Source organism: Pavona decussata, unplaced genomic scaffold, assembly GCF_977016875.1.
Source record: "Pavona decussata unplaced genomic scaffold, jaPavDecu1.1 SCAFFOLD_37, whole genome shotgun sequence".
In the NCBI taxonomy this organism is placed as follows: Eukaryota; Metazoa; Cnidaria; class Anthozoa; order Scleractinia; family Agariciidae; genus Pavona; species Pavona decussata.
In genome coordinates this window covers 3650909-3677286 of record NW_028145459.1, presented here as the reverse complement: position 1 = coordinate 3677286, position 26378 = coordinate 3650909, and the positions used below count along the sequence as shown (strand labels likewise).

General features: G+C 38.9%; 1 protein-coding gene and 1 pseudogene across 1 annotated transcript in view; both read left to right on the top strand.

The window, feature by feature from the left end:
- Positions 1–26378, top strand: part of LOC146484101 (uncharacterized) — a 38679-nt gene that overhangs the window by 347 nt on the left and 11954 nt on the right. The window lies entirely within an intron of this gene.
- Positions 7041–8427, top strand: LOC146484102 (uncharacterized; annotated as a pseudogene).

Here is a 26378-nt window from a genome sequence, read left to right as displayed (position 1 = left end):
TCGCACCTAAAAGTGAATTACAATGTGTTTACAGAAAATTTGAAAATTTAAAATGTCTTCAGTATCAACGCTACAAAGGGACTGGGATTACAAATATGAAAAACTTTATTACAATAATTTCGGTTACTTAGAATCTTTCTACTAAAGTTTAGATATTTAACGTTTACTGAGTCTATACGATATTGCTGGGAAAAAGCTCTTTTTGAACCATTCTGTTCTACATTTAGGCAAGGATGTTTTTCTCGTATTACGTAAATTATACGATTGGCTAAAGGTGCGCGTTGGAGGTAGTTAGTGATGCAGTCGCGAATCTAGCCTGAAGGCCTGATACTCAGGCTATCGCGAATCCGGCATGGCTTGAATGTTATGCCACACCTTGAGGCAGAGCCCTTCCCTCCTGACATCAAGGCAGGTAAAACCTATCAAAACACACATCCATAGCGAGAAGAAAAAGGATGTAAAAAAAATTACAGGTGGGCCGATAATACTTTAGTTCTCTATTCCTGTCAAGTCCCCTCGACGATGCACGAAAACCTTTCCCACCCCTCCCCGGCTCTGATCCTAGCTATCCTCCGATTGTATAGTTTTTCTTTGCCTCCCCTAGGGCTCACACCCTACACGAACTGGATTCTGAGGCGCTTCTATTTTATAAACAAAATTTCCGGCTCGACCGGGTAAAATGCCAATCAGAGCGTGTAGATCATTATTCGAAATTTTCCGGAAGGAAATAAACGCGAAAGAAGGACTTGAGTTTCAAAATAAAGGAAATTAACGCGAACGTACACAAAGAAACATAATTTATTAAGACAACAGAAACAAAATTATTTTAACATTAAGTGTAAAAATCCGTAAATGGTCGTGGAATTGTCGCTAAACATGGGAATTACATAAAGGAATCTGGCCACTTTGAGCGTTCTCTGACAGAATCCATTATACCAGATCTCCACGCTAAAATGTTAGAAAAACCCCCAAGTATGCTAGTGTTGAAGTCAGCGCTAATCTTACAATGGAAAGTTGAAAAATGGTGTGAAAGTTAAAATTAATTTCAATTAGCGAAAACGCACAATGTTTTTCCCAGTGACAAAATTCGTTCTTTTTTACTGCTTTCCTACTTTTTGTAGTGTGTAACCCGCAGTTGTAAGTAATCTAGTTAATGGTATGTTTAAAGCGGTATGTATTGAATTGTAAATAGAGTCTTGTATTGTTAGTAGTGTAACTAGTAAGCACTGTATTGTAAGTAGAAAAAAACCATGTCTCCAATGTGACTTCGATAATTCTCAAAGCGTTAACCTCTCCCGTTATCATTACGATGAACCTGTTGGTTTTACTGGTGGTTAAAACAAGACGAAGTTTACAGAACTGATCTGAAAGTCCAATAAGTTCGACTCCTGCTGGGAGAACTCGGATTTTCTTTTTCAAAGTATGCCTGAAAAATTCATTTATCAAATAATCGATAGTTCTAACAGGGGTACACTGACAGGACAGACAGCTGACAAGCGCGACCAACTCTAGTCGAGGTGGTGGGTTCGATTCCAGCCGAGGTTAAAGATTTTTTCTTCGCCTCATGCGGTCTCCCTGGGGCGAACGCTCAGTGGGAAGTTCAAGAGTTCACTTTACACTACAACATACCGGCTGCAGAGTTAATTCTCCGATCCTTCATTTACATAGTCAACCTTTGTTTGTTGTCAATCAAGGCTTTCACTGTGCTGATTCTTAGCAACAACAAAAACTTGGTGAGAAATTTGTGCTTTAGAACAGCTGAGACTTGTCAAACGTTGCACTTTACGTGAGCCGAACTCAATTCAGCCAATTGTATAGAGCTTGACGTTTGATTCTATTCGGATCGGATCGACTGAGTCACTGATGATCTTCACGGCTAGCAAAACAGCGAAGAACGACTGAAGACCGACTCAGGATGAAAGAACGCCTGCGTTTCACGTGCAGAAATGAAAATTAAAACAAGTTTTGCTCTAATAAACTAACCGTTCGCCATTGTCTCTGACGAGTAATGATCGATTCCAACATAACAACAAACGTGCGCAAAGTATGCCGTTGAATAGAGAGTCTACAAGTTTGTTATATGGGCATGTTCCCTCCGAATAAGTTGGCAGAAGATCAGCAGCAGTGCTTTATGAGTTATGACGGAGCTCTCTTGTAAGGCAGCTTCAAAAACATCATACTCAGTGTAGGAATTGAAGGTCATTGAAGTTTTACCATTAAGACATTGATTTTGAGAGCAACATGCGATAAAACATCTCCGATGTTAACCGTTGCTTCCATAATCAGCCGGACAAGCTCAGAAAGGAACTAGAACAAGGCAAAAGGGTAAATTTGGATAGTTCATTTAAAATTATACAGATACTTTATTTTAAACACCTCAGAATAACGTTATAAATGTAAGAGATATCTAGACTCACGTTTACGTTAACCTTTACTTGAAAAGATGAGTACACAGATGAGTATAATGCAGAATAACTCTATCCTTGAATGCTAACGCAAAAATACTCAATTTTACTGAGAAAATGAAAACAGCAGCCGCCAAATGTAAGATAAAATTGTCACGTGGTCATTTCTGCCGTTCGCCGTTTGCCTGTAAACGTATTACTAAATCTTTCTATTATTGGCAAAAATCGACTTCTAAAACTATTATTAACAAAAAGCCTTAAGCCTCTGTAGAGCTTGTTGTAGAACTTACTATCAAAGCGCTTAAATAAAAAAGAGTTCAAAAACGGTTATTACTAGAAAAGCGGTATATTCAAAGAAACACTCAAACGTAGTTTGGGAACAGCTTTGAAAACACAGAAGCTCAGTCACTAAATCCTAATGAATCTTTTTTCCTTTTTACATTTACCACAACCTACAAATTGATTTCTATGACAAAATTTACACCACTCTCTTATGTGTGCAAACACTCATGACACAGTTTAATCGTAAGAGATTTATTTCGATGTTTTTCGCGACTTGATTCTTTAATTTACAATCAAAAATGTCTTCTAACTTGTCCCTTTACGGAAAGCTTTAGTTCGTTGCAGTTCACAATATGACCAATCAGTATGTCAACTTTACATAAGCGTTAATTTGACGCAGTCCATGCACGTAGGATCACTTTACAATTTTTTGAGGCACAATTGTCTACAAACTTTCTGACCAGTCCCTTAACATGATATTGTGTTCCAATGTGGAAGTTTGTAAGTTATGTCATTATATGAAAGTCGGATTATCGTTCTCGTTTGAGTTGTCAGCTTGTTTCCTTTTAAGGATGCTGTTTCAATTTGGCAAACTTTTGTGAACACACACCTTGACAATCAAACGCTGTTAATACCTTTGTTTTTCGTAAAGTTTAGTGGTGGAAGTATCAAAGATTATTCACACCATTATTTTATTTGTTTGCTTGTTGTCCTGAGGAAACGCAACTTTTTTTCGACTAAAATGTTCGTATGTTTCTTTGCTTTTGTGAGTCAATTAACGATTATCGATTGAAATAATTTTGGCCGCGAAAACTGGAAATATGACCATCCATTTTCGCTCATCTTTTTCGAATTTAAAACTCCGCGAAAATGAAAAGGATTAGGGTTTGTCGTACAGAATTTAAAATCAGGCATTGATTTTGTTACACGCTGCTGAGAAAAACACAGCCTCGAACAGCCGTGGTTTGGCTGTCACCTGGTCTAGAGTAAACTGCCTTGACTGACTCTAGGCCAACGTTGTCTATTGTTTGGTTGCCAGCAAACGACGGATTAATTATTAGCAGCCAATCGAATGCACTTCAATCAAGGCAGTCTGTGTAGTTGGTTCTAAGTAACAGCATAAACTTAGTGGGAAATTTGAAGTCCAAAGCAGCTGAGAAGCCTCAAATGCCGTACTTCACATGAGCCGAACTCAATCCAACCAATCAGTTATGTCGGCGTAGTTCGTCAGTAAATTCGACTGATTGTATTCGGATTAGTTGAATCGATTTTCACGGCGGGTGCAGCCGCCAAGAATAGCTGGACTTTTCGCACGCCCATCTTCACACAAGCCAAACAGAAGTAAATGCAGATTCTGAGAATTAAAATAAGGCTGACCAGTTGAATTCTGCTGAATTAATCTCTCCACGATTGATTCACTCAGCAGTTGAACTTTATAAATCCAAAATTTGGATCAACTTCAACTGTAACAAGAGGCTGTAGATAGCTTGCTATCAGGGCGCCTTTAACGTTGATATTTGTTCGTTGTATTAAGATTCTAGCAAGGGCGAAAAGCGGCTATATGATAGCAATGAGTGGTATGATATCTTAGTGTGGCAGTATCGTTAGTTAAAATCTTAGACTTATTAGGATATACCTAATATTGAAAAAGTCAATTGCTAAAATTGGCCGCGCAAGCTAATATTAAATTTCAAGAGGCTTTAATATACAAACTAAATTATCAATACTTACACGTCCCTTTCTGAAACAAAAATGTGAATTACCAAAAACAGAATAATTGACAAAAGCTTCTCCAGTCAAAGATATTTTTAGAATAAACAAAACATGCTTTCAGAAGTAAACAAAAAATAAAATTGTAACTTTATTTCCCACGTGTAAACAGGCATGTAATTTCTGCAGACACTTCAAGGCCGTTTACACAATAGCTATGGACCCTTTGAAAAGTGGTACGGTACCCATAATTTTTGTAAAATTGGTTTTGGGTCCAAAGCATGGGCAATAGGAAACATGGCTTTCGACTAAATAAAGACTACATTTATTTCAAATAAAGTTGAATTACTCACAATCAAGTAGTCTTTAGTCTTTTCTAGTCGTTACTCCCCATTTATTTCTTGTAGAATAGCCCTGATTAACAAGTAACAACGCGCCGTTTGACTCAAAACAAACTTAGCCTGCAGAGAAACGACCAGAAACGACTAAAGACTACTTGATTGTGAGTAATTGAACTTTATTTGAAATAAATGTAGTCTTTATTTAGTCGAAAGCCATGTTTCCTATTGCCCATGTCGAAAGGCGCCTATGCAGGAGCAAACACATTCACAGAACTACCATAAACCATAAATGCTGCGTTTAGCAACTACACCTTAGGAGGTAGCGCTATTTGGTAAATTTGGCAGGAAGACCTTCTTGCCACTCATGATTCGCGACTTAGCTTATAAGAGGTTGACTTATGGAAGAGTGTTATTAACATTTTTATAAAATAACATGTAGTGAGCGCTGGCTCTGACTGGTCGAAAACCGTGTTTTGTTGTTGGGCCGGTCAACCATAAGGTGTTTTAGTCTGTTGGCTTAGGTTTTTCAAGGCACACAGACTACACAGTGCCAATCGCTATAAAAAAAGTATATAATAATAATAATAATTAAAAAAACTGATCGCGTCAAAAGTAGCCGCAGTGTAAGCGGCCCTTTATCGGAAGCAGACACTTATGAACAATTTTTGCCACGAAAACTGAAAATATGATCATCTAATTTCGCTCACAAGGCTAACGTTGTCAATATTCATGATAAGTGAATATACGGTCGACTCCCCGGCGATAACTCGAAACTTCAACGGAAATTGAAAAAGGTTCGAGTCAGTCGAGAGTTGAGAACAAATGACTGGAAATAAGGGAAGAAACGGTGTTTACTACACATTTCTATTCATACAGTGTATATTTCAATCAAAGTTAATTGTCGAGAAGTGAAGTGAAAATGGAACAATATTTCTAAACTAGTAATAATCAAAGACCCAGACTCTCTCTCCTTTGTGTTGTCATCCGCCCCAGCAAAAACACCTGCGGTGGATGCCAGATGCGCGTCCCAAGATCCATCCATTCAAACAATCAACGTTGTGCCATTCAATCTCGACTCCAGTCCGTATTAGGAGTGCGTTCTTCCTTCGTCGAATGCAATTATAAATCAGAACATAACCTGACGTGAAACAAAACAAAGTAAAGCTGCAGGAGAATACTAGGTAGTCTGTGAACTTCGCAGGTTTCAAAGAGAACAACGTTGGGCTACTGCTACAGAGTTCATGCGATTTGCTTTTTTTGAGAAAAAGTCAGTTAATAAACCCTGACGCTTCTGAACTAATCTATTACTACGGAAAGGTTTCTAAGGAAAAGGAATTAAGCAGCAAAGCTCGATGAAGATACAATACATTGCAGTTGAATGAATCCTAAACCAGCAAAACCTACTGAACTGACACGTTTTATGTAAAAAAAAAAAAAAAAAAAAAACAAAGAATACACGGCTGCCTCAAAACAATTTCAATGTTTTGGACTACAGTACTGTTTGTTTTGATCTGTCACCTCTTGACAAACATGGTTCGAGTTATTGAGGGTAAAATTATATAGAAAATAACCTGAAGGGAAACGAAAATTGCTTCGAGTTAGCGGGAAGTTCGAGTTATCCAGGATTCGAGTTACCGAGGGTAAACTCGCAGCAGATGTGACGGAAATCCATGGCAAATAGATTTTTGTTCAAGTTAGCGCGAGATTTTCGAGTTATCGGGATTTAACTGTAGACAACGTTGGCCTGAAGTCAGTCAAGACAGTTCAGTCTAGACCAGTTGACAATCAAACTATGGCTGTTCGTGTTTTTTTTCTCAGCAGCGTGTAATAAAATCGAAGCCTGATTTTAAATTAGGTACGACAAACCCTAATCCCTTCCATTTTCGCGGAGTTTCCAATTGGAAAAAAAAATGTGCGAAATTAGATGGTCATATTCTCAGTTTTGCAAATCGATTTTCGTTAATCACGTACCGAAAAGCAAGCAAGCAAGCAAGTAATAAAGGTAGTACTAGTAGTTGAAGTAGTAGTAGTAGTGGTAGTAATAATAATAATAATAATAATAATAATAATAATAATAATAATAATAATAATAATAATAATAATAATAATAATAACAATAATAAGGCCAAGCTGAACAGAGTTTTGAGGTCTGCTAGCAACGCCATGCAGGATATGGGCTTACATTGGAATCCCAAGAAATGCAATGTCCTTCATGTTAAGAGGGGCACCCAAATGCAAGATGCGGTGGGGACGAAGCTGGACCACTCATCAGTGGTGTAGAGTCTCAAGCAAGGGACCAGTTATAAGTTCTTAGGAGTTCAAGAAACAGTGACACAAGATGAAAAGCTGGGCCTTGAGTGCGCAGCCAAGGTGTATCTGAAAAGGCTATCGGTGATATGGTCTAGTCCTCTGTCAGATATTAACCGAGTAAGAGCCAGCAACCAGTGCGCAATGCCAGTCCTAACCTATCTGATGTGGACTCAACACTGGCCAATCACAGAACTGCAAGTCATTGACAGAGAGGCTAGAAAGATCATCTGCGAAAACGTTGGGAAGCATCCCTTAAGCTCGACGGCGATAATGTATTTGGCAAAAGAGAAAGGAGGGGGTGGCTTGCGCTCGGTTGAGCGCGAATACAAGTTGACCAAGATCAAGGCGGCAATGAAGCTATGTCAGAACATGGATCCCTCTGTGAGGGCAGTGCAACAGTTCGAAGAGAGGGCGGTAGAGAAGGGACACACTTCACTGATGAAAGAAGCGCATAAGTTTGCCGAGGAACTGGGCATGAGCCTGTCTCTGGAGTACCCTCAACCGTCGTGTCGGTCTGTGAGCGATCCTGAGACGGAGATTAAACGGCCAAAGTTAAGGTAAAAGAACACTTCAAGAAGGCAGATATGGAGAAGCTGAAAGAGAAGATCAAAGAGGACAAGTGACACGGGCGGTTCTTGCAGGCTAGGTGGCAGGACAGCGAGTAAATCAGATTGGATGCTTTGCTTGGTTGTATGATTGGACATGTGCTCCTACCCATACCATCGCTGGGGTAGTGGAGTTGTACGAGCAGCCTACTCCACTAAGGTGTACACAGTCCACAAAACAGGTGCAGAACAGGGAAACGTCACGTGTAGACTGTGTGGGAAATCTCCTGAGACGCTTGCGCATGTGCTAGCGGGCTGCTCTTCTCTGGCCCAGTCTACTGATACCTAGAAAGACACAACGCAGTACTGAAAGTCCTCCTCTTCGAGATGAGGAGGGATCTGAGGCTAATTGATTCAGTCCCTCCCTGGTACTCGTATGCAGTGCCCAGACCAGTCTATGAGTCATCTGAGGCATTAGCGTTTTGGGATGTTCCAGTTTATGCGGAACACACCATCGTCAAGGCTAACAGAGTGGACGCTCGATTTGTGGACCACAAGAATAAGACGGTGTGGGCTGTGGAGATGTTCTGTCCGTGGATGGAGCATCAGGAAAACAAGTCCGAAGAGAAGACGGTCAAGTACGGGCCTCTGCGATTCGAGCTGAAGAAGCAGTACCCTGGCTATTACGTTGAACAATGTAACATCATCATTGACGTGTTGGGGCGGGGGGGGGGGGATGGCAGCAGGGGTTATGACGTACTGAGAAGGATGCAGAAGGCTACCATCTCGAGTTCTCTCAACATAGTGAGAACCTTCAAAGCTACCGTTAATTGACTTTTCTTGAGGGAATAGCATAGAAGCTCAATATAGTTTTAGTATTAGAGGGCTTTAGATTGTCTATAGTATTTTTATATTTTATTGCTATTATTTTTTTTAACTCAGTAGTTTTCTTTTTATAGTTCTTTCAGAGCGTATAGGTTACGCTGCGCGCCCTATGTGGTTCTATTTTGGCATCCATACGTTTATCAACTGCATATAATAATGTTCCATCAGCTTGTTCTTCTCATGCAATTAACTTATCATAACATCACCTCAATAACAAAAGGTACGAATAATCTTTTCATATTGTAGTCTTTCTCAAATAATTGACGTGTTGAAACGCTATAATGAAAGAAAAAGTAAGTTTAGTCTTTAAAATATCTTTTAACACCTCCTTCATTAAAACGTACCAAAAAGTAATTTCAAAGGTATTACGTTAAAACAGTAAAGCCTTTGACCGTCAATCCGTGCGTTCACAGAAGATTACCGCGATGAAACAGCACGCTTAAAAGGATCAAGTTGAGAAGTCACAAGAAAACGACACTGGAATCACTTACAAACAGTCACTGTAGAACCCAATATCATGGTAAACTGGCAAAACAGTTCCTCGATGAACACCACCGACTCAGCAGCCCAACTTCCTGTGGCAAACGAATACTGTACCCGATTCCAAGACGAAAATTTCTTCACAGCAACCTATGTCCCCACTGTGGCCTCGATAATCCTCAAAGCGTTAACCTCTCCCGCTATCATTACGATGAACCTGTTGGTTATAGTGGTTGTTAAAACAAGACCAAGATTACAGAATACGTACAACATTCTGTTGGCCTGCTTGGCGTCAACTGATGTTCTTGTAGGAGCTGTTACTCTGCCTGGTTTGATTGCAGGGGAGATCTATGCCATGACTGGTGGTTCAGTGGATACGTACTGTAACTTGATCGCGGAACAAATCTATCCGGTACTTTCTGGCCCCATTTTACTGTCCTTAGCCCATTTAGTGTTAATAAGCTTTGAGCGTTTTATCGCGCTAAAATATGCGTTGCGATACCACCAAATTGTAACGAAACCTCGGTTGACGATAGCTGTTGTATTTAGCTGGGTTCTAGTCGTGCTTTTTTTCCTTTCTAGGCTTTTGTCTCATTCTAAGCTTCCTCGTACTATTGCCGTTACTGTACTTTTTCTTGGCACCTTGGTAATTGCATACTGTCATTTTTCTGTTTACCTGGTCACCAGACGTCATAAAAAGCAAATTGCAGCCCAACAGATTTCCAGAGAAGCCGCTGAGAAGTTCCTAAAGGAAAAGAAAGCTTGGAAAACCACTGGCATAATTATTGGTTTTGTGATTTTGTCGTTTTTGCCACCAGTTGTATTAGACACCTGGCGATCGAGTGGTTTCGCACCAGGAGCTCTACTAGTTTTTCAGCCCTTAATTTTTTATCTCCTCTTTGTAAACTCACTTGCTAACCCGATAGTTTATTGCTTGAGATGTAAGGATATCCGTAAAGCAATGATTGCACTTATCAGAAGACAAAATGAAACTGATGACAACTTTTAAAAACTTTGTCAAAGTGAACCTCATGAAGTTTGTAAATATCTTTAATTTAAAAGTTGTGAAATGATCATATCGGGATAGTTCACCTGAAGGTAAATTGCATGAAGTTGACATATACGTTTGCTGTCATATGTTGAACTGCAACCAAAAATCAAGCTTTTCATAAAGCAAAGATTTCTTGTACTAGAGGACTGTTGTGATTATAAATTAAAGCATTAAGACGCGCTGAATAAATCGCAATATATTGCTTCTTAAATGACCGTCTGTTAAGTTTCCTTTATTCCAACGCTATGATAGAAAAAAAGCCAAAGCCATATATTTCCTCAAGGCTCAATATTAATATTCAAAATTTAAAATGTATCAATGGTTTTAAGTGAACAAGACAAATTATGGCGTGTGCTGGGGCATTGATCTAGTTAGTTTTCGCGCTTGATATTTTTTTGTAACTTTTTGCTCTCAACTTGAGTGTAGTCTGCGATTTTCTAAATGTAGTTCCGTTGTTCTTCAACAGTTCCTAAAGTTGGATTTTGAAGTTAACGAACCCTTTAATTAAGCAGCTTAGAATTTAACTAGCTTAAATATGAAGTTGTCGTTTTGATTGCTGTCATGTTATGAACTGTAACAAAGTCTAGATTTTCGTACAGCAATGAACCTCGTTCGTAGAGGCCTGTTGTTATTGTAAATTAAAGAATTGAGACTCGAAATATACTGCTCGTCCAATGACATCTCTAAACTTTCTGTTATTCCAATGCTTTTGATGGAAAACCCCCAAAAGCTTTACATTTTCTCAAGGCGTGATAATTTTGAAATATAAAAGTATTAGGGTTTTTCGTTTCGAATTTAAAATTAGGCTTTGATGGGAAAAAGATCTCGAACACCCATGGTTTGGCTGTCACCTGGTCTAGAGTAGGCTCGATTACCAGCCGCTGTTCGGGAAAATGAGCCCGCACTGATCCCCCCTCTCTTCGGGGAGGATCACAGACCGGACCCGGGAGACGGCGGAAATCGAGCCTAGGTCTAGAATTAACTGGCTTTATTAACTCTACTAGATCAACGTTGTCTATATTCAGTTTTCATGCTTGGTTATGAACAAACGACGTATTTAATCAAAAGCAACCAATTCAGTGTACTTCAAAAACTCATACATATTGAGTAGGCATGTTGTCCAATCGGCACGAAATTAATCACGTACAAGGATCCCGGTAAAATTTCTCTATACTATAGAAAGGAAATAGTTACAGTTTACAGTTTCAGAAATACTCTGATCAAGGACGGTTGTTGAAGCTATTCAAAACACTCAGAGCAGGTATTTTACTAAACACTTTGATACAACAATGCGGTTTGTATTTTAAATAGTGCTTCAATCAAGCCTCTCACTGTGTTGATTCTTAGTAACAACAAAAACTTCGTGGGAAATTTGCCAAGCAAAACAAGTGAGAAACGTCAAATGTCGCCCATCACATGAGCCTTACTCAATTTGATATGAAGTTCAGAGTATGCGAAGTTCTTCGAATTCGCTTTTTTTCAATTTCTTACTCTTTTGTAAGTTTTAACCTTCTAATGTAAGCTACTTTATAGAGACGTTCGTTAGCTTCCCCCCCCCCCCCCCAAAAAAAAAATCGACTTTGGGATTGTTGAACAAGAACGGAACCATTTTTAAAAAATCATAGAGTGCACTGATTTTCAGGGCAAAAAGTTAGGAAACAATTTAAGCGCGGAAAATGACCAGGGGCCCGTTTCTCGAAAGCCCCGGTAACTTACCGGGCCCGATAAGTGTCTTTGGTGGTAAATCTTTCTTAACAGAAGTCAATTTTTGTAAGTTTTGAATACTAAATTTTAATACCTTATAATTCTATGAAAACACTGACCAAGTACTATGTCTGTAATCTGTTTCCAGATCACTTAATATCATTGAGACATTTTAAGTTTTGAAAAGTATAAACGCAACTGAGGTCAATTTATAAAATTATTAAACCTCGATCTCTTGAAAATTAATACAAAGCTTTGGGGTGTTTTTTATCAAAGCGTTGGAATATAAAAAAAAAAAAGTTTAGAGATGGTCATTACAGGAGCAGTATATTTCGATTGATTGCGAGTCTTAATTCTTTAATTTATAATAACAACAGTTCGCTAGCACAAGAAATCATTGCTTTATGGAAAGCTACAGTTTGTTCTAGTCAATCGGTATGCGGTCAGCTTCATTTTAGCTACCTTCAGGTGAACTACCCAGATATGATCATTGCCCAACTTTCAAATTAAAGATATTTACAAACTTTATGATATGAACATGACCAACGTTTTTAAAAGTTGTCATCAGTTTCATTTTGTCTTCCTAACCTTTGCTTAGAAGTGCAATCATTGCTTTACGGATATCCTTACATCTCCAGCAATAAACTATTGGGTTAGCAAGTGAGCTTATCATCACAATGTAAGTAATAAAGGGCTGAAAAACTAGTCGAGCTCTTAGCGCGAAACCAGTGAATAGCCAGAAATCTAATGCAACTACTGGCAAAAACGACAAAATCACAAAACCAATTATTATAATGGTGGTTTTCCAAGCTTTTTTTTTCCTTAAGGAACTTTTCAGCGGCCTCTTTGGAAATCAGTTCAGTTGCAATTTGTTTTTCGTGACGTCTAGTGACCAGATAAACAGCAAAATGACAGTATGCAATTATATACTGACGTGCCAAGAGGACCGAGGGTAGGGGCAACAGCACGAGAAAGTAAAGAATGAGACAACAGTTTGCAGAGAAGATAAAGCACGACTAGAAACCAGCTAAATACAACAACTATCGTCAACTGTGGCTTTGTTGCAATTTCTTGGTATCGGAAAGGATATTTCAGTGCGATAAAACGCTCAAAACGTATTAACACTAAATGAATTAAGGTAAGTACAAGGGGTCTAAAAGACACCGGATAGATTTGACCCACGATCAAGTTACAGTACGTATCCAGTGAACCACCAGTGATGGCATAGATCTCCCCTGCAATCAAACCAGGCAGTGCCAGCAGATCAGTTGACGCCAAGCAGGCTGGGAGAATGCTGTAGGTATTCTGTAATCTTGGTCTTGTTTTAACCATCGCTATAACAGGTTCATCGTAATGATTACGGGAGAGCATGAAGCGTTGAGAATTATCGAAATCATAGTGAAGACATAGTTTGCCGTGAAGAAATTTTCGTCTTCGAATCGGGTACAGTATTCGCTTGCCACAGGAAGTTGGGCTGCTGAGTCGGTGGTGTTCATCGAGGAATTGTTTGGCCAGTTTAACATGACATTGTGTTCCACAGTTGAAGTTTGTAAGTTATGTCAGTGTCTGAAAGCTGGGTGATCGTTCTCTTGTGACTTGTCCGCTGGTTTCTTTTAATGGTGTTGTTTTATAGCGGCCAACTTTTGTGCACGTAGGGATTGACGATGAAACGCTTGACGGTTTAAACTTAATACCTTTGAAATTATTTTTTCGTAAGGTGTGGTGATGGAAGTATTAAAAGATATGCTAAAAGATTGTTCACACCTTTTTAAATTAATAGGTTTTTTTTTAAAATTATTATCATTATTTTATGTGCTTGCTTGCTTCTTTGAGAAAACACGCTTTTTTTCGACTAAGACCTTTTTGTTTTTCTTTGCCTGGTTTAGTACGTCATTAATGAATATCGATTGAAACAATTTTGCCGTGAAAATTAGAAATATGACCATCCGATTTCGCATATATTTTTCGAACAGGAAATTCCGCGAAAATTAAAAGGGTTAGGGTTTGTCGTACCGAATCCCATTTCGATTTTATTACACGCTGCTGAAAAAAAAAAAGAAACAACAACAACAACCTCGAACAGCCGTGGTTTGACTGTCACCTGGTCTAGAGTAAACTGCCTTGACTGACTCTAGGCAAACGTTGTCTATATTCACTTATCATGTTTGGTTACCAGCAAACGACGGATTTATTATTAGCGACGAATCCAATGCACTTCAATCAAGCCAATCCGTGTAGTTGATTTTTCGCAACAACTTAAGCTTGATGGGAAATTTGAGGTCTAAAACACCTGAGAAACGTCAAACGTCTTACTTCACATGAGCCGAAGTCAATCCAGCAAATTAGTTACTTCGGCGTAGTTTGTCAGTAAATTCGACTGGTTGTATTCGGATCAGTTGAATCGATTTTGACGGTGAATACAGCAGTGACTGAAAACTGATTCCGGTTCGAACAGCCATCTTCACACAAGCCAAGTAAAAGTAAATGCAGAGACTGAAAATTAAAATATATATAGCTGACCAACAACCGGATACGTTTTGCTATTTCTTTCGTATTCCAGTTGAATTCGGCCGAATTAAGCTCTCGCGATTCCAGTTGAACTGAGTTGAACTTTAGTAATCCGAAATTATGGGACGATCTAAACTGTAACAAGAAGCTGTAGATAGCTTGCTCGCAGAGCGCCTTTAACATTGGCACTTGTACGTTGTAGTTAAGTTCTAGCAAAAGGCGAAAAGCGACTACATGATACTGAAATGAGTTATATGATATCTTATTGCGGCAGTATTGTTAGTTAAAATCGTAGACATATTTGATAACTGGATATGCTTGTCGAAAGCTCTCTATCATTGCTGGATCCTTTGGGAGGGAGGGGGGGGGGGGGTGGCTTCAATAGAAAAGTGACTGGAGCGCTAGTCAGAAATTTTCAAAGTAACCCCTTTAGCGTAGAGATACCAGAATCTTGTTTTGTGGGCATGGATGACATTCATTTTCACCCATAGAAGGTACAAATTCACAAACTGGTAAAGTTTGCCATATTTTTGTCTTGCTTAGCCCTTTAGCCCCTATTATCATATAAAAAATTCTCCTATCTTGTCCCCATACGTTTGTTGTAAAAGTGCTGGCAGAAGTTATTAAAATATCAAAGAAGTTCACCTTTGGTGATCATATCCTAAATTCTCGTTACCACGGGGGGTGGGGGATAAGTATTGATATTACAAGGAGAAATTTGATACCAATCATTGTTAGGACTAAAAGGGTAAATACCACCGGTCCAAAGAAGTGCCATACCACGAATTTTAACCTCTAAAGGATGCGTTGAGGAACTACTGACTTTTTTAGTTCCGTGCATTTCATGAATTGAGAAATGTAAAAATTATTTCTTAGATAGAAGCATCTCCGCTTTTAAGATGTGAACTGGTATAGGTGTGAAGATTGAAGGCCGACTCAAGTCTGAGCTCTCGCAGATTTCCCTGATCTTAGGTCAACTCTGATTTTGATGATTTTCCCTGCTGGCCACTGATATAGAAGACAATTAAGCTATTCTTTTTTTTTTCAAACTCAAATCTTTATTACAAAAGACATAAACCATATATGAAGAATTTGAATTGCCAATTACCACTATGACTTGAAATTTCAACATAAATAAAGAGGACTTGATTTGGTAACTGTCCTGAACTTGAATAAAAAGAAAACGCAACAACTTGTGATTTGCAAAAGCAACATGAGAACTAGATGTAATTTTTTGCATCACAAGGAAATACAATGACCGGTCTGGGAAGAACAAATTAAAATTAATAAACAAAATTTAGAATGATTTCAGTTCTAAAATTGTTACATAATTTATAATTTCAGTGGTTGATCATTCTTCAGACATATCTTTTCCATTCTGAGTTCCAAAGAGATGTATCTCAATTAACATCATACTCAGTGTAGGAAATGAAGGCAATTGAAGTTTTACTAACCCAAATAAAGTTTAAGACATTGATTTTGAGAGCAATGTGCGATAAAACATCTCCGATATGTTAACCGTTGCTTCCATAAAATTATACAGATACTTTATTTTAAACACCTCACAATAACGTTTTAAATGTAAGAGATATCTAGACTCACGTTTACGGAAAATTCCCGTTAACCTTTTCTTGAAAAGATGAGTACACAGATGAGTGTAATGCAGAATAATTCTATCCTTGAATGCTAACGCAAAAATACTCAATTTTACTGAGAAAATGAAAACAGCAGCCGCCAAATGTAAGATAAAATTGTCACGTGGTCATTTCTGCCGTTCGCCGTTTGCCTGTAAACGTATTACTAAGTCTTTCTATCTTTGGCAAAAATCGACTTCTAAAACTGCTATGAATAAAGGGCCTTAAAGGAGATGTAGAGTTTGTTGCGGGGTTTTCTGTCAAAGCGCTTGAATAAAAGAGAGTTCAAAAACGGTTATTACTAGAAAAGCAGTATATTCAAAGAAACACTTAAACGTAGTTTGGGAACAGCTTTGAAAACACAGAAGCTCAGTCACTAAATCCTAATGAATCTTTTTCCTTTTTAGATTTACAACAACCTACAAATTGATTTCTATGACAAAATTTACACCACTCTCTTATGTGTGACACAGTTGACACAGTTTAATTGTAGGAGATTTATTTCGATGTTTTTCGCGACTTGATTCTTTAATTTACAATCAAAAATGTCTTCTAACTTGTCCCTTTACGGAAAGCTTTAGTTCGTTGCAGTTCATAATATGACCGATCAGTATGTCAACTTTACATAAGCGTTAATTTGACGCAGACCATGCACTTAGGATCACTCAGTTACAATTTTTTAAGGCAGAATTGTCTACAAACTTTCTGACCAGTCCCTTAACATGATATTGAGTTCCACTGTGGAAGTTTGTAAGTTATGTTAGTATCTGAAAGTTGGATTATCGTTCTCGTTTGCGTTGTCAGCTTATTTCCTTTTAAGGATGCTCTTTCACTTTGGCAAACTTTTGTGATCACACACTTTGAGAATCAAACGCTGTTAATACCTTTGTTTTTCGTAAAGTTTAGTGGTGGAAGTATCAAAGATTATTCACAGCTTTCTTAAATTAATTCTTTTTTTTAATAATTACCATTATTTTATTTGTTTGTTTGTTTGTTTCCCTGAGGAAAAACAATTTTTTTTGACTAAAATGTTCGTGTGTTTCTCTGCTTTTGTACGTCAATTAACGATTATCGATTGAAATAATTTTGGCCGCGAAAACTGGAAATATGACCATCCATTTTTGCTCATCTTTTTCGAATTTAAAACTCCGCGAAAATGAAAAGGATTAGGGTTTTTCGTACAGAATTTAAAATCAGGCATTGATTTTGTTACACGCTGCTGAGAAAAACACAGCCTCGAACAGCCCTGGTTTGACTGTCACCTGGTTTAGAGTAAACTGCCTGGACTGACTCTAGGCCAACGTTGTCTATATTCAGTTATCATGTTTGGTTACCAGCAAACGACGGATTAATTATTAGCAGCGAATCGAATACACTTCAATCAAGGCAGTCCGTGTAGTTGGTTCTAACTGACAACTAAAACTTAGTGGGAAATTTGAAGTCCAAAGCAGCTGAGAAACCTCAAATGCCGTACTTCACATGAGCCGAACTCAATCCAACCAATTAGTTATGTCGGCGTAGTTCGTCAGTAAATTCGACTGATTGTATTCGGATTAGTTGAATCGATTTTCACGGCGGGTGCAGCCGCCAAGAATAGCTGGACTTTTCGCACGCCCATCTTCACACAAGCCAAACAGAAGTAAATGCAGAAACTGAGAATTAAAATAAAGCTGACCAGTTAAATTCGGCTGAATTAATCTCTCCGCGATTGATTTACTCAGCAGTTGAACTTTATAAATCCAAAATTAAGATCAACTTCAACTGTAACAAGAGGCTGTAGATAGCTTGCTATCGGGGCGCCTTTAACGTTGATAATTGTTCGTTGTATTAAGATTCTAGCAAAGGCGAAAAGCGGCTACATGATTGCAATGAGTAGTATGATATCTTAGTGTGGCAGTATCGTTAGTTAAAATCTTAGACTTATTTGATAACTGGATATACTTAATAATGGAAACGTCAATTGCTAAAATTGGCCGCGCAAGCTAAGATTATATTTTAAGAGGCTTTAATATAAAAACTAAATTATCAATGCTTACACGTCGCTTTCTGAAACAAAAATGTGAATTACCCTGAAAAACAGAATAATTGACAAAAGCTTCTCCAGTCAAAGATTTTTTTTAGAATAAACGAAACATTCTTTTAGAAGTAAACAAAAAATAAAATTGTAACTTTATTTCCCGCGTGTAAACAGGCATGTAATTTCTGCAGACACTTCAAGGCCGTTTACACGATAGCTATGGACCCTTTAAAAAGTGGTACGATACTCATAATTTTTGTAAAATTGGTTTTGGGTCCAAAGGCGCCTATGGACCCAACACATTCACAGAACTACAAGAAAACCATAAATGCTACGTTTAGCAACTACACCTTAGGAGGTACCGCTATTTGGTAAATTTGGCAGGAAGACCCTCTTGCCACTCATGATTCGCGACTTAGCTTATAAGAGATTGACTTATGGAAGAGTTTTATTAACATTTTTATAAAATAACATGTAGTGAGCGCTGGCTCTGACCGGTCGAAAGCCGCGTTTTGTTGTTGGGCTGGTCAACCGTAAATGCTCATCAACTGTAAGGTGTTTTAGTCTGTTGGCTTAGGTTTTTCAAGGCACATAGACTACACATTGCGAATCGTTATAAAAAAGAAATTAATAATGATTAAAAAAAAACTGATCCCGTCAAAAGTAGCCGCAGTGTAAACGGCCCTTTATCGGAAGCAGACACTTATGAATAATTTTTGCCACGAAAACTGGGAATATGATCATTTGATTTCGCTCAAAAGGCTAACGTTGTCAATATTCATGATAAGTGAATATACAGTCGACTCCCCGGCGATAACTCGAAACTTCGACGGAAATTGAAAAAGGTTCGAGTTATCGAGAGTTGAGAACAAATGACTGGAAATAAAGGAAGAAACGGTGTTTACTACACATTTCTATTCATACAGTGTATATTTCAATCAAAGTTAATTGTAGAGAAGTGAAGTGAAAATGGAACAATATTTCTAAACTAGTAATAATCAAAGATTAGGGAGTGCGTTCGATGATCTCGATCCCAGACTCTCTCTCCTTTGTGTTGTCATCCGCCCCAGCAAAAACACCTGCGGTGGATGCCAGATGCGCGTCCCAAGACCCATCCATTCAAACAATCAACGTTGTGCCATTCAATCTCGACTCCAGTCCGTATTAGGAGTGCGTTCTTCCTTCGTCGAACGCAATTATAAATCAGGACATAACCTGACGTGAAACAAAACAAAGTAAAGCTGCAGGAGAATACTAGGTAGTCTGTGAACTTCGCAGGTTTCAAAGAGAACAACGTCGGGCTACTGCTACAGAGTTCATGCGATTTGCTTTTTTTGAGAAAAAGTCAGTTAATATGCCCTGACGCTTCTGCACTAATCTACTACTACGGAAAGTTTTCTAAGGAAAAGGAATTAAGCAGCAAAGCTCGATGAAGATACAATACATTGTAGTTGAATGAATCCTAAACCAGCAAAACCTACTGAACTGACACGTTTTATGTAAAAAAAAAAAAAAAAAAAAAAGACAAAGAATACACGGCTGCCTCAAAACAATTTCAATGTTTTGGACTACAGTACTGTTTGTTTTGATCTGTCACCTCTTAACAAAGATCCTTCGAGTTATTGAGGGTAAAATTATATAGAAAATAACCTGAAGGGTAACGAAAATTGCTTCGAGTTAGCGGGACGTTCGAGTTATCCAGGATTCGAGTTACCGAGGGTAAACTCGCAGCAGATGTATGACGGAAATCCATGGGAAATAGATTTTTGTTCTAGCCGTCAGCGCGAGCATTTCGAGTTATCGGGATTCAACTGTAGACAACATTGGTCTGGAGTCAGTCAAGACTGTCAGATATTAACCGAGTAAGAGCCAGCAACCAGTACGCAATGCCAGTCCTAACCTATCTGATGTGGACTCAACACCGGCCAATCACAGAACTGCGAGTCATGGACAGAGAGGCTAGAAATATCATCTGTGAAAACGGTGGGAAGCATCCCTTAAGCTCAACAGCGGTAATGTATTTGGCAAGAGAGAAAGGAGGGCGTGGCTTGCGCTCGGTTAAACGCGAATGCAAGTTGACCACGATCAAGGCGGCAATGAAGCTATGTCAGAACATGGCTCCCTCTATGAGGGCAGTGCAACAGTTCGAAGAGAGGGCGGTAGAGAAGGGACACACTTCACTGATGAAGGAAGCGCTTAAGTTTGCCGAGGAACTGGGCATGAGCCTGTCTCTGGCCGGAGTACCGTCAACCGTCGTGCCGGTCTGTGAACGATCCTGAGACGGAGATTAAAGGGCCAAAGATAAAAGAACACTTCAAGAAGGTAGATATTGAGAAGCTGAAAGAGAAGATCAAAGAGGACAAGTGGCACGGGCGGTTCTTGCAGGCTAGGTGGCAGGACAGCGAGCTAAATCAGATTGGATGCTTTGCTTGGTTGTATGATTGGACATGTGCTCCTACCCATACCATCGCTGGGGTAGTGGAGTTGTACGAGCAGCTTACGCTCACTAAGGTGTACACAGTCCACAAAACAGGTGCAGAACAGGGAAACGTCACGTGTAGACTGTGTGGGAAATCTCCTGAGACGCTTGCGCATGTGCTAGCGGGGTGCTCTGCTCTGGCCCAGTCTAAATACCAGAAAGACACAACGCAGCACTGAAAGTCCTCTTCTTCGAGATGACGAGGGATCTGAGGCTAATTGACTCAGTCCCTCCCTGATACTCGTGTGCAGTGCCCAAACCAGTCTTTGAGTCATCTGAGGCATTAGCGTTTTGGGATGTTCCAGTTTATGCGGAACACACCATCGTCAAGGCTAACAGAGGGGACGCTCGATTTGTGGACCACAAGAATAACAAGGTGTGGGCTGTGGAGATGTCCTGTCCGTGGATGGAGCATCGAGAAAAGAAGACCGAGGAGAGGACGGTCAAGTACGGGCCACTGCGATTCGAGCTGAAGAAGCAGTACCCTGCCTATTACGTTGAACAATGTAACATCATCATTGACGTGTTGGGGCGGGGGGGGGGGGGGGGGATGGTCAAGGGATGTAGACCTGACAATGAGGAAGCTCTTTGGGAGCAGGGGTTATGACGTACTTAGAAGGATGCAGAAGGCTACCATCTCGAGTTCTCTCGACATAGTGAGAACCTTCAAAGCTACCGTTAATTGACTTTCCTTGAGGGAATAGCATAGAAGCTCAATATAGTTTTAGTATTAAAGAGCTTTAGATTGTCTATAAGATTTTTATATTTTATCGCTAATTTTGTTTTAACTCAGAAGTTTCCTTTTTATAGTGCTTTCAGAGCGCATAGGTTACGCTGCGCGCCCTATGTGGTTCTATTTTGGCATCCATGCGTTTATCAACTGCATATAGTAATGTTTCATCAGCTTGTTCTTCTCATGCAATTAACTTATCATAACATCACCTCAATAAAAAAAGGTAGGAATAATCTTTTCATATTGTAGTCCTTCTCAAACAATTGACGTGTTGAAACGCTATAATGAAAGAAAAAGTAAGTTTAGTCTTTAAAATATCTTTTAACACCTCCTTCATTAAAACGGACCAAAAAGTAATTTCAAAGGTATTACGTTAAAACAGTCAAGCCTTTGACCGTCAATCCGTGCGTTCACAGAAGATTACCGCGATGAAACAGCACGCTTAAAAGTATCAAGTTGAGAAGTCACAAACACTTACAAACAGCCACTGTAGAACCCAATATCATGTTAAACTGGCAAAACAGTTCCTCGATGAACACCACCGACTCAGCAGCCCAACTTCCTGTGGCAAACGAATACTGTACCCGATTCCAAGACGAAAATTTCTTCACAGCAACCTATGTCCCCACTGTGGCTTCGATAATTCTCAAAGCGTTAACCTCTCCCGTTATCATTACGATGAACCTGTTGGTAATAGTGGTGGTTAAAACAAGACCAAGATTACAGAATATGTACAACATTCTATTGGCCTGCTTGGCGTCAACTGATGTTCTTGTAGGAGCTGTTACTCTGCCTGGTTTGATTGCAGGGGAGATCTATGCCATGACTGGTGGTTCAGTGGATACGTACTGTAACTTGATCGTGGAACAAATCTATCCGGTACTTTCTGGCCCCATTTTACTGTCCTTAGCTCATTTAGTGTTAATAAGCTTTGAGCGTTTTGTCGCGCTAAAATATGCGTTGCGATACCACCAAATTGTAACGAAACCTCGGTTGACGATAGCTGTTGTATTTTGCTGGGTTCTAGTCGTGCTTTTTTTCCTTTCTAGGCTTTTGTCTTATTCTAAGCTTCCTCGTACTATTGCCATTACTGTACTCTTTCTTGGCACCTTGGTAATTGCATACTGTCATTTTTCTGTTTACCTGGTCACCAGACGTCACAAAAAGCAAATTGCAGCCCAACAGATTTCCAGAGAAGCCGCTGAGAAGTTCCTAAAGGAAAAGAAAGCTTGGAAAACAACCAGCATAATTATTGGTTTTGTAATTTTGTCGTTTTTACCAGCAGTTGTATTAGACACCTGCCGATTGAGTGGTTTCGCACCAGGAGCTCTACTAGTTTTTCAGCCCTTAATTTATTATCTCCTCATGGTAAACTCACTTGCTAACCCGATAGTTTATTGCTTGAGATGTAAGGATATCCGTAAAGCAATGATTGCACTTATCAGAAGACAAAATGAAACTGATGACAACTTTTAAAAACTTTGTCAAAGTGAACCTCATGAAGTTTGTAAATATCTTTAATTTAAAAGTTGTGAAATGATCATATCGGGATAGTTCACCTGAAGGTAAATTGCATGAAGTTGACATATACGTTTGCTGTCATATGTTGAACTGCAACAAAATCAAGCTTTTCATAAAGCAATGATTTTTTGCACTTGAGTACTGTTGTGATTATAAATTAAAACATTAAGACGCGCTGAATAAATCGAAATATACTGCTTTTCAAAGGACCGTCTGTGAATTTTCCTTTATTCCAACGCTATGATAGAAAAAAAGCCAAAGCCATATATTTTCTCAAGGCTCAATAATAATTTTCAATGATTTTATGTGAAGAAGACAAATTATGACGTGTGCCGGGGCATTTATCAAGTTAGTTTCCGCGCTTGATATTTTTTTGTTGTTCTTCAATAGTTCCTAAAGCTGGGTTTTTTAAAGTTAACCTTAAAAATAAAGTTGACGTATTGATTGCTGTCATGTTATGAACTGTAACAAAGTCTTGCTTTTCGTACAGCAATGAAACTCGTTCGTAGAGGACTGTTGTTATTGTAAATTAAGGAATTGAGACTTGAAATCAATCGAAATATACTGCTTGTCCAATGACATCTCTGAACTTTCTGTTATTCCAATGCTTTTGATGGAAAACCCCCAAAAGCTTTACATTTTCTCAAGGCTTAATAATTTTAGAATATAAAGGTATTAGGGTTTTTCGTTCCGAATTTAAATCAGGCTTTGATGGGAAAAGATCTCGAACACCCCTGGTTTGGCTGTCACCTGGTCTAGAGTTAACTGGCTTTATTAACTCTACTAGATCAACGTTGTCTATATTCAGTTTTCATGCTTGGTTATGAACAAACGACGTATTTAATCAAAAGCAACCAATTCAGTGTACTTCAAAAACTCATACATATTGAATAGGCATGTTGTCCAATCGGCACCGATCTTTATACCCGGCCCGGTAAAATTTCTCTATACTATGGAAAGGAAATAGTTACAGTTTACCGTTTCAGTTTATTTACACTTGGATATAGTATTTACATTGTATATAGGAACATATAGTAAACATTTGCCGCTGCTCGATGAATAAACAAGTTCAGCCCTCAATGAGTAAACACGAGTTGTGTCTGACGCCGTTTCACTGTTGCCAGGCAACGGCACGGACATCTTCAACGATATATATAAATATATTTTTCGCTCGAATTCGCGCGGCTTAGCTCCGCACGGGCCGACGAGTCTATAAACCTCGCTTCGCGAGTAATAAATTCAGATTACATAAGGGGCTTGTCCTGCAAATAGCCACAAAGCTAGTCGAGACGGGACAAGACGAGCACGAGAACGTAATGGAAAAATAAATTACAGTAAATTACAAACATGCTGGAAAACAGAAAAACTTAACTTTACATAATAACGCAGATTTAGATAAGGTTACGCTTTACAGATATCCTTACATCTCCAGCAATAAACTATATGGTTAGCAAGTGAGTTTATCATGAGAAGATAATAAATTAAGGGCTGAAAAACTAGTCGAGCTCCTAGTGCGAAACCACTCAATCGCCAGAATACTTATACAACTGATGGCAAAACGACAAAATCACAAAAGCGATAATTATACCGGTGGTTTTTCAAGCTTTCTTTTCCTTTTAAGGAAACTTTTCCGCGGCTTCTCTGAAAATCTGTTCAGCTGCAATCTGCTTTTCGTGACCAGATAAACAGCAAAATGACAGTATACAATTACCAAGATGCTAAAAAGAAAAACAATACTTACAACCGAACGAGGGAATGTAGAATTAGTTAAAATTATAGAGAGAACAACTAAACACGACTAGAACCCAGCTTGACCGAGGTTTTGTTAAAATTACATGGTCGGAAAGAATATTTCAATGCGATAAAACGCTCAAAACTTATTAACAACAAATGAAATAAGGACGGTAAAATGGGGGGGGGGGGGGGGGGGGAACCAGTGGATACATTTGTTCCACGATCCAGTGGCAGCACGCATCCACTGAACCACCAGTGATGGCATAGATCTCCGTTGCAATTAAACCAGGCAGAGTGGCAGATCCTACAAGAACATCAGTTGACGCCATGGCCAAGCACGCTAATAGAATGTTGTACGTACTGTCAGTACTAGTTCGGATGTTCTACCACTGAGCTACAGGAGACTCGTGGGAGCTAAGGCCATTAAACTAGGTTCATGGGACAAACATCCTGCATACTGCTAGGATTTAAAAATCCATGAGTGGAAAATGTAAAAGAAATGTGATTTAATAAACATCATTGCATTTCTTTCTTTGTTCATCATTACACATCATGTTGATATGATATGCACAAATATTATTTATAAAAGTAAATAAAAAAATGAAATGTCCATCTAGCCACGATTTGGGAAAAATTAAACAAGCGCCTCTACTACCATAAATTTGAACTAAGCGCCCCGGGTGCTTACTGGAGGATTTACGGTATGAACGCAGTGAAGGAAGTCTACTTCCTCGACGAAACGATCAAACTACATGTATGAGTGTTTGAGGTGTGTTCGTCATATCCGTAAGTTATTTTTTAATAGTTTCTCGACGTTGCATGTAAACAAACTCTGATTTTAAGTCCGTATAATCCATTGAATTTTGATTCACGTACGCCTTGTAACTTTTCCAAGTAATTCTCTTGCATTTGGTAACGGCACTAAAAATAGCCGGTGACATACTGAAAACCGACAGACCCTTCAAAAATATATGACTCGACAGTTGCCTTAAATTTTTTGTCAACATTTGCAGAACCAATTGTTGAGAACGTTTAATTAAACAGGTCGTTCGACATTTTCGAAAGTTTTGAGATATGTTGAAAGTTTGTTGAAAGCAATGAATTCATTTTAGAGCCAACTCTTCGCAATGCCGAATTTCTGAGAAGTTTAAGCCGACTGTTGGCCCGATGTTGAAACCGTCTGCATAGCCTGAACAAAACATCGTTTTCACTTTCAACATTTGCCCAACATTTTTTCAACAATACTGTTCAAATGTTAAACTTTTTATTGTGAACGTTACCTCCGGATACAGTTTCTGTAACATCGCTTTGCCAAGCTCGTGTACCTCATCTGGCGTCTTACTGATGGTCGTGAAGAAAGGCGGTAAGATCGATTCGTACGCCTTCGTTCCGTTCAGTGGTTCCCCGGTCGGTAGTTTCTTAGTGGTGGTTTGACTTGTTTGCCATGGCTTCCATTGGAGTAAACATGAGAAAGAGGCAGCTTTGACAAGCCACTGGAGATTGAACTTGGAACGCAATGCTCCAGATTTTCTGTTTCTAAGAACCTGGTAAAAGAAAACACATCGTGATTAACTCTGTAACGGTTTGTTTCCCGCATGGGAAAATATTACTAAATGATAGCTTTTATCTAATTGTTGAGATATTATTGAGCATTTTGTCCACAGTCTCAAATGTTAGTCCACTTTGTTCGTCACTCGGGATAATAAAAAACTAAAACAGGGACTCTGATAGTTTAGTTGATGTGGTCAAAAGTCTACATACTCTGTCTACTTACTCTGTATACGAAAGCCTGAAAATAATTCAGGCTGGAATGGGATTCGAACCCATGACCCCTACAGTGTTATCGCAGTGGTCAAGGCTTCTTTTCAAGCTCAATTGTTTTCTTTTCAATTAAATCCATAACTGCGTTGATTCTCGGTCTATTCAATATTTGGTCCGCAGCTATATGTCTGAATTTTCATATATTCCACGTCACAATTTGTCCACTCTCGGAAAGAGATTATAGCCGCAAGCTGATAATAGGGCAGAGCTGAATCAAT